Raw genomic sequence first — 10,926 nt, forward strand, 5'->3', positions numbered from 1 at the left:
AACTCATTTTTTATTTAGAATATAGTAGTACTTTTAATTTAAACTTTCACCTTTAATTCGGAGTATATATTTGTTATTTAAAATTTAAACTTCAGTCTTGCTTTTATATCTAGTCGTTGTTCTCACGTAAAGTTGAAGTCCTGACGTCCAATTTTATGACCACTTGGTTCTTCTAGAAACCAGAGTAAGGTATTTGACTCCTGAGTCCTGACCCATACCATTCATTCCCCCACCAGGCCACAACTACTACTCCGTTTTAAGATAATGGTTCATTTATCCTCCACCACTGACCTGCGAACTCCGCCGCCACCTCACCGTCAGCTGCAGAGCTGGACCACCACCGCCATCTCGCCGCCAGTACAGATCTGAGACCATCTGCCTACCATCATCTTCTCCCTTCAACAGATATGCTCGCCCCTGTCTATCTGCAGCCTCAGCAACCAACCACCACCGGAACACCGTCTGTGGCTGACGTCGACCATCACTTACTTCTGCTCCTCCTAAATCAAGTTGCGGTCTATCATCTTCCCTTGCCGCCATCTTCGCCATCCTTGTTCCAGCTGATGCCTCTGTTTGCATTCTTTTGCAACTAAGACATGTATGGAATCTGCAGAAGCCTCTTCTCACCCGGAGTCTCGGAGATTTTCTTTTGACCCCCATCAATGTCGCCGAGTCCGAATTGGACTTCCTTGTTTGTTGCACTGTTTACAACTCCAGCAGAGCTAGTTGGGTTGTGCTTTTGAGAGCGCTTTTTCAAAATGATGTGGTTGTTCCGCTCATAAGTCATTTAGTTTTCTCAGTTTTTGGGTTTTAAGTGGCTACTGTTTGGCCTTTGGGGTTTTGCATCATGTTCCTATGTTGGATACTAGGTAGCTACCCGTGCGATGCACGGTCACAATTATTTTAATAAAAAAATATGTATTAGATTATATTTTATATTTAGTTATTTTTCGATGTATCAAAAATAGTTTATAATTTATTTATAATTGTAATGAATTGATTATTATATAAGTCACTTTAATTATAAGTATATCATATTCCATCTAATGTATATATTTTTGAACATCTAATTGTTTATCATTTCCATGTATGAATAAACACTAAAAACAAAACAAATAAGGTACCTCCTACTGCTGGTGTGTTAAAACTTAATTGAGTGATTGTGTAAAGAAAACTTATACTAACGATGCACACACATTAAATTAAAACATTGTTACACAATGCATAACTATTTTGAATGAATATTGCTTTTTTGAGTTAAATGAACTAAATATTAATATAAATTTTATAACTTGTTTGACTATTTACTATTCAAAAATTTATTCACTACATAAAAATGAATTTACTTAATTTTGTTATTACATAGCGTTAACTATTAATTATATATAATAATTTATATATAAGGAAAAAGTGTAGAAATAAAAACATAAAGACCCAAATTAAATTAAAACCCAATATAATCTGTAAATTACATAATACTATTAAGTTTATTGAAATATTAAATAATATTTTATACATATATAATTATATGATTGTGTTAGAATCTAACAATAATGCACTTAATATTATCAAATAATTAGTTTAAACATTGAAATTAACTTTTTTTAGTACAGTTCATAAGAAAGAAAAAGGAAATGGGAAAAACTCCGAACTAAGACCTCACATATGAGATACTCATAGCAACGTCAACGTCAACATTGAGTTTGTTTATTTCCCCTTCATTGATAATAATAATGTCTTACATAGCTAACTACTTATTCCATATTAAATACTATCACATCCCCTAAATTAACTTATATTTGACCTTAATTCCATATTAAATACTATCTTATTTTTCAATTTCCAATTTTATACAAAATCTCACCATTATACATTATTTTCATTTTATGTTTTATAAGACAAATTTTTTAAAGATTGTATTCTACCACATCCTTTTTATAATTTTTAGATAAACATATCTCAATTAATATTACTCTACTAACATAAATATTTCTCAAAATTCATTAATTTCATATTTCTTCAAGATATATACTCCCTCCTTTCCTTATTATAAGGCAATTTTTGAGTGTTTTTCTTATTCCTAAATATAAGTCCATTTACAATATTAATGGAGTATTAATTATTTTTTCCCAAAATTATCCTCATATTTAATATGAAAGAGACAATGAGATTTTAAAATAATAACTTGGAGAGAGAAATTTATAAGAAATTAAATAAGGGTAATCTAGGAAAGTGAATAAATTATTTTACAAATTTATTGCTTGTAACTACTTTTCTTAATTTAAGAGAATTGAGTAAAATAGACTTATAAATAGGAACGGAGGGAGTATGAGAATGCCGATGCATATAAATGGTTAGGAAAGTAATTATAAAAAATAAACATAAGTATAATAAAGAAACAAAAAATACTATTAAGCATCTGAGGCTATTTGAAATTGAATAATCTAAACGAAAAAATATGAACTTTTAAAATTTTCCGCTTTTTGATTTTTATTTGGCTTAATTGCACTTTTGCTCCCTGATCTTTCACCTTTGTGCGATTTACCTCCCTCATCTTTAAAATGAGCGAATTCCCTCCCTCTTCTATTAATATGTGCGATTTAGGCCCTTCCGTTAGTTAGCCGTCCAATTACTAACGGCGGTTGCTATTTTCACCCTCCCTTTTACTAACCACACCCCCATATCAGAAATAAAAATAAAAATAAAATAAAAAAATGGAGGTAAATCGCATAAAGGTGAAAGATCAGGGGGCAAAAGTGCAATTAAGCAAAAAAATAAAAAATAAATTAAATACAATTAATAGAAAATAAAAAAAAACTGAAAAAAATATTTTTATAAAAATCAAAGAAAAAATAATAAAATAAATGAAATAAGTTAAATACAAATAATAGAAAATGAAAAAACATTTTTATAAAATCAATAAAAAAACTGAAAAAAATATTTTTATAAAAATCAAAGAAAATTTTTTTTTTATAAAATCAAAGAAAATAAAATATTTTTTTTAATTGAAGATAGAAATTTAAAAATAAAATAAAAGAATAATTATTTTTAATTTAGTGTAGGTGGTGCAAATAGAAACAAATTCTTCTTTTATTTTATTTTTAAATTTCTATCTTCAATTAAAAAAAATATGTTATTTTCTTTGATTTTATAAAAACATTTTTTTCTTTGATTTTTATAAAAAAAAATTCAGTTTTTTCTTTGATTTTATAAAAATATTTTTTCATTTTCTATTAATTGTATTTAACTTATTTCATTTATTTTATTATTTTTTCTTTGATTTTTATAAAAATATTTTTTCAGTTTTTTTTAATTTATAATTTTTTTTATTTTCTATTAATTTTATTTAATTTATTTCGTTTATTTTTTATTTTTTTATTTTTATTTCTGATAAGGGGGTGTGGTTAGTAAAAGGGGGGGTGAAAATAGCAACCACCGTTAGCAATTGGACGGCTAACTAACGGAAGGATATAAATCACACATATTAATAGAAGAGGGAGGGAATTCGCTCATTTTAAAGATGAGGGAGGTAAATCGCACAAAGGTGAAAGATCAGGGAGCAAAAGTGCAATTAAGCCTTTTTATTTTGCTTAAACACATTGATTTCTCTGGTTTAAGAAACACATTTGGTGCATTTGGTGCTCTCCCTTTAAGGATTGATTCCCGGGCCTTCTCCTCGCCAACGCATATGTCTCTTAGCTGTTATTACTTGAGCTATCCTTCAAAGACATGAATATATGAAAATTAATATTGAAAATATGCATACTTTAACTGAAATCTATTGTTTCTCCATAATGTCAACTTTGATCCTAGGCAGAAAGAGAAAATGTGCAACAACTTTGTTCCTGGCATTGACTCAAAACCAAAATATCTTTGTTTTGGAAGTATTCCTGTCATGGCCAATATTTTTTCTGAAAGGCCAATGAATAAATGAATTGTAGCATTATGGGTGCTACAAACCCAATTATAAAGAAACAGGACGCGAAAACGCGAACCAGTAGAAAGAAAAACAGAAAGTGCGGCAAAGGAACTAAGGCTGCAGAAGAGCAAAAAAACCAGCAGCAAGCAATAGAACCAGCAGCAACAAACGAAAGGGAAGTTCCAAATACAACATTTGAATTGAACCCTCGCTAACTGAGACATTGTTTCCCATCAGAGGTGAAGGAAGCTTGCATCTGACCTGCAATTTTTAGGCCTGAAGGAAAAGTAAGAGGTATAAATATACTTCATTAGCTAAATGGACATAATGGACATAATTGTAAAGATGAAAATTAAACTGGAATGATTATCAAAACACAAAAACAAAGAGGATACACTTAGATAAGATGCACATTCACTTTAGAAGATTTTTCACATAAGGAAAGTATATGTCAAGAACCTACCTTCGAATTTGTAGATGACATCCATTCTGGAACGTATAAAGACATGTGAGTCAGCAGAAGCCACCAATAATTTGGTTGGGTCACTTGGTGAAAACTGAAAAAGTAATCATATAAGATTAATAATCACTATTCGCTTATTTTATATAGGATGGCAAAGAAAGGAAGATGCCCATTTGCTCATCATTAGGGTGTCCATTTTAAATGAGACATCTCTAGTTGGGCCACACATGCTATCTACCGTCCAATGATCTAACTTATTGGAACCACCTGTGTTCTGCCTAGCTGAATCAATGTTCCTAAAATTTGCCTTGGCACTACACTTCTGCAAGTTGGAAAAGAACAATGCAATTGAAGCCTAGAAATAAGCAGAATAAAAATGCTTTTTGCTTGAAACTTCGATGGTAGAAACCATCTTTATCAGCTTTTACTAAGAGTATTATCAACACTTAACTGGTTCAAAATATTATGTTTAGCAGAAAATCTCATTCTTAATATGACACTTGTTTTAAGCACATGCATTCCTTTAAATCATTTGTCCATATCACAAATTCTCAATCACATTTCTGTAAAGAAGAATCACCTACCTTTAGCATAGAAGGGCAATACAGTTTCGTATTGTATGCTCAAAGCAAGTGTTCATATTCTATTCTTCAGAGCCTGTAATCGAGTAAAAAACAAAAAAAAAAGCAGGTAGGTTAATGGTCATCACTTAATGTTTGCTCAGTAATAATAATCACCAAAATTATCAAAAAACATAATAAATCATCAAACTTTTAAATGAGAGTTCTTATAATCACATTTCAGCAGTAAACCACAATCCAACCTAAAACATCATACTCAAGATAAAAAAAATCTCAGTTTGTAAGTTGCTATTGAGCTGGCTCAATTTTTACATTTTACACCATCAAGTTTGTTAAGGGGTTGAAGGATTATCATATGAAACTCCATCAGGTTTTGAATCTCATAGCCACTCAGAGTCTTCTTGTTCAAGATTGAGTAAAGAATGTAAGTAACTTTCTCTCTCAGAATCTGAAACCTCAGTATGAATCACACTTGTTCTTAGAGAAGCTAAAATTATCATCCTACTTCATTCTCTGACCTTACATTTGGGGTAGCTAAAGAAACTTTCATTCTACAACCAATAAAGTAGTTGCCGATTTTTCTTAATAGAAACTAAGAACTTGCCATTAGGAACAACTTTAAAGCCAACCATGGCATGAAGATGAAGTGAAGCAGAATAGCTTTCACAAACCAAGAATTCATGAAGATCATTGTCTTTCTCTAATGATACTCGATGGCAAAGATTACATAGGTGAAAGAAATATAAGTAGTTTGTCCTATTTAAAGTAGTTATTCCCATTAAGGGTCAATGGGACATTATTACATTGGTTTAACCAAACGAACATAAAGAACATTAACAATACGTGAGAAAAAATAAAGAATGGAATTGAAAGACAAACTGAAAATGAAAATGGAATTGAAAGAAAAAATAAAGAATCCAAATATATCAGATATATGACAAGACATACTGGTATCAGGACCTATTATGGAATATATGCAAAGAATTGAATTTGAATCATATACCTAGAACAAAAACAGTAAAAAGAGCTAGGCCACCAAGGAGCTTGTAGCGGAGGGACTCCGCTTGGGCAATAGCACAAAGGCCCCTGTTGTTGACCTTTTCAGCATAGAGTTCTACACTGTTTTCAGGAAACTTGAACCTCTTCGATACCACTAAGGTAAGCTCCCTAATTCTCCTTCCCTTCTCACCTATCAAATACAAAATCAGATTTCAAAATCAGCGCAACAAATGAAAGAAAAAAAATTGAAAATTGAAGGTGTATGTAGTACCTAGAAGTCTAGAACGGCCTGGGTTCGAGTGGCTCTGATGATGATCTCAGTTTTCGCTGGAGTGACCCTAACCTCCACACCCGAGTATCTGTCCTCACTCCTCAGCAAGCTTTCGGGTCAGAACCTCGTTCAGCCGAGCGAAGAGAAAAGCCATCAGCCACAAACTACATAAACACAAAAATTAATAACACATATCAAACTAAGGAGAACAATGAAGGGTAAGTTTCATTTCAGAAAAAGTAGAAAAGCGGTGGAAAGGCAAATAAAGTTCATTACAACCCACTAAAGTAACATAAAGTAACCAAAAAAGAAAACCGCACGGTGCCTTATGGTGGACCAACACACGTGGTATAAAACTCTCTTACTGCTGCAGCCAACTGTCATTTTCGCATCAAGTTTTATTAAGCCTACAAAGTAATCTAAATAAAAGTAAGATATTGTGACTTTCTAAAATAGAAAATGGCAAGCAGAGACACCAGACAGATACATAACATTATAACAACAAAAATGGATCACATCATCATTGAGTGAGTTATAAAATTGATAGAAGAAGTACATTAGTTGGAGAAAAGAGAAATTCATATGCAGACTTTAAGAAGGAAAACTGTGATCTCAGTTCTGATTTTGAAGACCATATCTTAGTTTTAGCTTTTTCTACTTCACCTTATGTGTCTTACTTGTCACAATGACCCATAGTTGTTTTGACTCCACTGCCCTAGCACCAGACAATCTCCCTCTCCTCCACTGGTATTGTTCGATAAGTTCAACACCTGAAACAAAAACGCATACACATAATATTAAAAGATGAATAAAAAATCATGGAGGAAAATCATTCACATACATTCAGCACAAGATTGAACCCCCACCGGTCAATCGAAACTGAAATTCCTGCTCACAAAACAGTGCTTGCAAGAATTTGAGGTATCTAATTACCTTGATTGCCTTGTCTAGCTGCAATGTGCAGTGGATGAAGGCGGGGCAGTTTTTGTAGGAAAGGGCTTCCGTGATGGTGTAAGGGAGGAGCTCCTTTACTTAATTTCTAATGTAGCCTTATACAACCTGCCTAAAGAGATTATTCCCAAAATTGTAGTGTGCCAGTGCATGCTTGAGAGTATACATTGGTGTTGAGTGAAGGGTAAAAGGAAGCATTAATAAAAAATATGTGATCTGCAATTCCAAAGTCAAATTTATCCATTAGTGGAATATCTAGGCCTTGATAAACACCCCATTTTCTCATATGCTAAAAAGCTTCATCAGTGGTAAGTCATTTCATTGAAACCCCAAAAATAGAAATGTTGAATAGTGATCACGTTTGCCCTAGTAAGTCACAATAAGCCATCATAGGTTTGTTTCTTTCTTGTTTATTTACTACAGCAAAGCTCTCTATTATCCTGCTTAACATTATCATGAGAAGAAATAAGCACCTTGTCAATTTTCAGCTTGTTGAACACGTCCTGCAGAATTTTGTAATTCTGGATCTTATCATACTCCATCTTTGCATCAAAATTCACCTAGGATAAAACAAACCCACATTGCAAAAGTCACCCTTGGTAGAAATAATATACAAAGAAGAGCTCAAAAGAAAGTTAAAACAAAGAAATGTTACAACCTTGTGCATTGGAACAACTCTTGGATGCGTCATGTCTATCATCTGGCATTGTACATCACCGGATGCAGCCTAACCAAGAGAATAAATAGGATTATATCCAAAAAGTATATCTAATATCTTCATCATAGATTTTATGCCTGGAGTTACTTTTGCATTAACAGTTCAACCTTCCAGTTAATGCTAAGCATGTGTGTTTGGATTTCCCTTAGCAAAACTTATAAGTTATTTCAATAGAAATTCATGTCTCATGATGGTGGATTGAAAAAAAAACACCTAGTCTTGGTGAATGTAAGAGAAATCCAAACACACACTTAGCCCTTATTGACAAAAAAAGGAACATTCTTTAAAAAAAATTAGAAAAATGCTAAAATAGTCCCCGCAAAACAAAGAAGTGATTTGTAATCATCAACAACATCACCAATTAGTGTGACTATTTTTTTTTGAAAACTCAAATATGATATACATTAAATGGAAAAAGAACCCTTGGGAACAAACTCTCCTAAGTGAGACAAGAGCCCCTTACAAATTTAATACCCAAACTAAACCAAGCAGCAACATGGTTCAGAAATACCAAAAGATAAAATTCCAAAAGCATATAAAAACAATACAGATAGCCCCCAATCACATAAGAAAAGAAAGAAATTCTTCCTCCTTATCCTACGTTTACTATGCCTGCAGCAAAAACATAAAGACAACAAACTCCCCCCCCCCCCATATAACCGTAGCTTAACCACACAGGTCATTAACCATGGGCAGCTGACAGAAACCTGTGATTATTAATTAGTGTTACTATTCACCGTTGAACATCCTTGTAAGTTATGATTGTCCAAATTCTTTTCAAAATCATATCAAGTGGTGTATACTATTCAGCATTATACAAGTAAGCATGAAAGAAAGGGTCGAAAGAATTGGTTACCTCCTCAATGTGCGAGCAAACCAAGATTATCCGAAGGATGAAGGTAGTAAGCATTCGCTTGATCTTTCATCAGGCACAATCAGGAAGTTGTGAAGAAGAAAAAAGAAACGAAAATCCCAATGCCCAAATCTGAAATCACAAAGTGGAGAAGAGTTGAAATCTCGATGCACAAAACCAGAACCAGAAGTCGAAAATGTGAGAACCTGAATCGCGATTAGAACGCGAATCTGGAGGCAGCGTTGAAAACCAGAACCAGATACCAAATCAGAGAACATAAATCACGAACCAGATGTGAAAGATTGAAGTTGTGGAGCAAGAATGAGGCGATTGCCAACCGAAAACACCATTGTTGAAGCTGGAAAAATCATCGTGGCTGAGAGAGCAGAGAAAGCTTCAAGAATCTTCTATGATGAACAAAAAGCTTGAAATGTGGGTGGTTGGAGGGATTAAATAGACGGAGAAGAAGAATTATAATGGGTTAAAACTATCAAAAAGTATGCTCAAAAGTTCAGTTTTCCTTCAAAAGTAACATTAGATACCAGAGAAGATGAAAAAAACATGAAAAGTAATCAGAAAAGCGGTAAAAAGGCAAATAAAGTTCTTTACAACCAACTAAAGGAACATAAAGTAACCACATAATAAGCTTAAAATAGACCTTCATCACATGGGAGAAAAAAACAACGGTTCATGATCAGAAAAGTAGAAAAAATGACCAAAAAAAATCAGATAAAGCAAAAACAAAAAAACCCACACATTGCCTTATAATGGACCAACACACATGGTATGAAACTCTCCTAGTGAACAGTAGTAAATAAGTTCTTCCTTTGTAGTGTTTATAGATGTCAGCTTGAGTGTGCATGCTTAGTCTGTCATTTTCATGTATTCGTGCATTGCAGTGACACTCTTAGAGAATTATTCTCGCATGTTTGTAAGTGCCGTTTCGCAACCCTTTGGGTTTTATTCCATACATTTTGTCCAAAAAACAATAGTAAAGTATTTGTTGATGTTTTTTAATATATTGCTTCTATAAAATGAATAAATGATGAGAGATAAAAGTATATTTTAAAATAAAAATAAGAAAATAAATTATATATCTTTAAATTAATAATGTTAATCATATTTCTTAATATATGTATAAATGTATTTTTTCTTTTCCAACAGTTATTTTAAAAGGGAGGAAATGTTATCCCATCTCTCAGTCACATGCCTATTAAAAAAAAACATTTCTCAGCCACATAAATTGTCTTAATTATGGAAACAAGTTACAGCATGCATCTACTTAAGTACAGTATTTAAAACATTAAATACGCATCAATTTTAAGAATGCCACATTAATTTCTAAATTATGGTCTTTTTCATAAACTCACCCTCCTAACAAATTAGAAATTAATTTAAGTGTTTTTAATACGGTTGTCTAAATGATCCATGATAAAGTTTGGGTTAAATAACCTATCATCCAATCTAATTGGAGATAAGTGAGGTGAAATTTCTATATTTTATTTATTAATTTATTTCTAACTCATTTATCTCCAATATAATTGAATGATGAGTTATTTAACCCAAATTTTATCATGGATCATTTAGACAACCCTTTTAACTTTTTCAATGAATAAAAAAAAAGGCAACCCCTTTTAACACAAAGTATCGTAACAAAAAAAAAGTATCGGGTCAATTAAAGGGGTTTATTCAGTGCCATTTTTAAAACACTAAAACACCAAAATTTATGACCAACTTAAATTATATGTAGAGTAAAGAAACAATAAATAATTATCATTAGAATAAAAAAAACAAAAACTTTATCTGACTTGCAATCTGAAATTCAATGGCATGGAAAAAACTCATTTATTTATTTAACCATCATTATTGCCTAATTAACCAATACAATGAATAATCCAGTGCCATTTCTTTTTTCTTTTTTTACAAGAGGAAAAGTCAGTGCCATATATAATGCCATTCCTTTATTTATTATTTATTTATGACTCTAGTTTTTTATTCTGAAAGTATTTATGAGTAGTTACTGTTACCATACTTGTTGGAAATGTCCAATTTCTAATTTCTATAATATTTAATTTTCTTTAATTATTCAATTTTCCACTGAATGCCACCTGTGAAGCTTCGCGTAAAGGCACTTAACTCACCCCACCACCTCTCTCTCTCTCTCTCTATTC

General features: G+C 32.1%; 1 long non-coding RNA gene across 11 annotated transcripts; it reads right to left on the reverse strand.

Moving 5' to 3' along the window:
- Positions 1-3,829: 3,829 nt before the first annotated feature.
- Positions 3,830-9,508, reverse strand: LOC130745813 (uncharacterized). Of its 11 annotated transcripts, none has more exons than XR_009021893.1 (12): positions 8,962-9,506; positions 8,759-8,887; positions 7,843-7,911; positions 7,658-7,744; positions 7,167-7,400; positions 6,911-7,003; positions 6,554-6,640; positions 6,234-6,397; positions 5,967-6,152; positions 4,967-5,039; positions 4,383-4,476; positions 3,830-4,195 (listed from the first exon to the last, which is right to left on the reverse strand). It is a non-coding gene; the product is annotated as an uncharacterized LOC130745813 (long non-coding RNA). The 11 variants fall into 11 exon arrangements; XR_009021891.1 differs by having other exon boundaries at positions 6,897-7,003; XR_009021888.1 differs by having other exon boundaries at positions 6,554-7,003; positions 8,962-9,508.
- Positions 9,509-10,926: the final 1,418 nt, after the last annotated feature.

Source organism: Lotus japonicus, chromosome 3 (assembly GCF_012489685.1).
Source record: "Lotus japonicus ecotype B-129 chromosome 3, LjGifu_v1.2".
Taxonomy (NCBI): Eukaryota; Viridiplantae; Streptophyta; class Magnoliopsida; order Fabales; family Fabaceae; genus Lotus; species Lotus japonicus.